Source organism: Lactuca saligna, chromosome 7 (genome assembly GCF_052625555.1).
Source record: "Lactuca saligna cultivar CGN05327 chromosome 7, ASM5262555v1, whole genome shotgun sequence".
Taxonomy (NCBI): Eukaryota; Viridiplantae; Streptophyta; class Magnoliopsida; order Asterales; family Asteraceae; genus Lactuca; species Lactuca saligna.
The window spans coordinates 21,737,086-21,739,681 of record NC_136423.1 but is presented as its reverse complement, the minus strand read 5'-3'; the positions used below and the strand labels follow the sequence as shown (position 1 = coordinate 21,739,681).

Below are 2,596 nucleotides of genomic sequence, written 5' to 3'. Positions count from 1 at the left end.
CGCTCCTCACTCTTCGACGTCGCCCTGCTCAATTGATTAGTTAGGTTAGAATTTGTGACCCGAGTTTGAGTTAAGCTACTATCTAGATGAGATATTCTTGTATTGACGGTTTTTAGTTCTTTCTCATAAGAGGATGATGGTACTTTGCATGAAATAAAAACAGATTGTACCTTCTTTATCAGTTCATCGAGCTCATTGAACTGCTGGCTGAGCGGTTTGGCTGTAAAGCACATGTCTTCCTTTGCTTTCTGTCCATCAATACCTCCATCGGTGTTGTATCCCCTCATTTGAGATACGTCAGAAACCATGAGGCATTTTCCACCACTGCTTTCTTCCTTAGACAAGTAGGCCTTTCCATGAGTAGGCTGCCTCACTTCCTCGTCTTCTGAGTCGGTAGACCAAACTTCCGTGCTACCGAACTCATCACCTAGAACAGAACCCTGCACAATAAGAGCATTAATAGGCGGGTTAGCAGCAGACTTCTTCTTTCTCAACTCATCCAATCTTTTCTGCAACACGGCTTCCTCATCATTCCCATCATCCTTTTCAGCCATTTTCTTAAGGACACAGTCCTTAGCATAATGATTTTTCCCACCACAATAGAAGTAGCTCACTCCAGAGTTGCCATCCGCCTTCGGTTCCTTCTTGTGCTCCTCAGCTTTCGGTTCATTAACCGCCTTTTCAGAGCTGTAACTCCCCTGCCAGTTTCGGTTTTTGTTGCTGGGGAATCTCTTCTTGATGAACCTTTTGGGATTGGACACCATCAAGGCATAATCTTCTGATGTGAGATCATATTCTTCCAGGCTGAGGTCTTCATCCTCCATAACAGCTTTACTTTTTGACAAGAGGGCCAACGAACCAAGACCGGAAGCGACGTTCTTTTCTTGCACCACGATCTTCTCTTGAGACTTGAGAATTCCCACCAGTTTCGCCAGAGAATATGATTTAAATTGCTCATGGGCTTTAACCGTGGAAACAACTGCTCTCCATTCAGACCTCAGACCATTCAGGAATGTAACCTTCTGTTCGATGAGCTTCCTTTCAATATCGTGTTTAATCATCTTGCTGAGAAGATGATTGAAGCGATCGAACGTCTGGGTCACAGATTCTTCAGCCCCTTGTCTGAATTCTCCAAACTCAGATAGAAGTAGAGTTTGAATAGAATGTTCAAGATCTTCGTCTGTAGAATACAGTTCGCGAAGTCTATCCCAAACATCCTTTGCCGTTGTGCATGAACTAACCAATCTGAATGTATCGGACTGAAGGGCGAACCGGATCAATCTTAATGCCTTGATATTGCATTGGAACTTATCCTTTTCATCTTGAGCAATATCTTTCACGTCCTTTAACAGATCATTGTATTCTTTTTGAGTCTTGATGATTCTGGACGTTGCAGAATGAGAAAACGGTCCATTGGTGATGGCTTCCCAAATCAAATACCCATTTTCCTCAGATCCAATAACATAGTCTTCGAAATGTGTGCCCATACTTCATAATCGTGGGTGTATAAGATCGGAATCTTTGTCGTCGAACCAATGCTGTTGGAAATATTAATAACGTTTGATTGTGTCGCGTCCATTATGATCGAAAAAACCTGTTCAAAGATCAGACTTGTAATAAAGCAGATTAGGGCAAAGTAATAAATATCGAGATACGTCAATAAAGAGATGACGGCTCAATAAATATTAATGATTGTGGAAAAACCCTAATGGAAATCTTTTTCACAGAAAAGATGTGTATCAATTACACAGCCTCCTGCTCTGATACCAATTGTTGTGATTAAACTTTCTTTTAACCTATGAAGATCGATTAGATCTTGAACAAGCAAGTAAACAATGACAATATGAACACAATAAAAGAACAAGACAAGATTGAATCAAACGTGTCGAATGATTAAAACAAAATCCTCAGAAGAGCTCGATTAAGAACATCAACTGTAGAGGACTGGAAGGTTACAAGAACGATCAAAGAAACCTTTTGTCGTCTGGAAAAATCGTTATACGCAGATCTCTAAAACCTTGACCTAATATGCATGCAAGCATTAGCTTATATACAAAGCATAAAAGACTCACGGTTGGACAAGCCCAAACCGGAATACAAAATAGCATAATTAGATGAGCCCAAAAGACGCAATCTATAAAGCCCAACACCATTTGCATCTAAGTCACAATCCTTCATGATATTAGGCCCACTACAGTTCTCACATCCAACTCGAATAACATGGATTGTTTGATCCATTTTTTCATCCTTCTATCTAAACTATCGAGCTTAGCCATCATCGCCGCTATGCTATCATTTGTCGAGTTCACTACCCCCTGCTTACTTCATTTCTTGGGTTGTGATATTCTCTAGAATGTTTAGAGAATTCTTCAATTAATTCTTTAATTTTCGGGGGTGGCTTCCTTGTGAGCGGGCCTTGCGAGTCGAGCAATTTCCTTGTGGTGACATTGACTCCATCATAGAAGATGGAAACTTCTTGTTGGCTATTAAGGTCATGGTGTGGGCAATTTCTTAGAAGTCCTTTGTACCTTTCCCAAGCCTCATAAAGAGACTCTCTGGGTTGTTGCTCGAAGTTGGCAATCGCTTTCTTCAACTT

At 40.9% G+C, this 2,596-nt stretch overlaps 1 non-coding gene across 1 annotated transcript; it reads left to right on the top strand.

Moving 5' to 3' along the window:
• Positions 1–2,489: 2,489 nt before the first annotated feature.
• Positions 2,490–2,596, top strand: LOC145007803 (small nucleolar RNA R71). The gene has a single exon (XR_013663168.1). It is a non-coding gene; the product is annotated as a small nucleolar RNA R71 (small nucleolar RNA).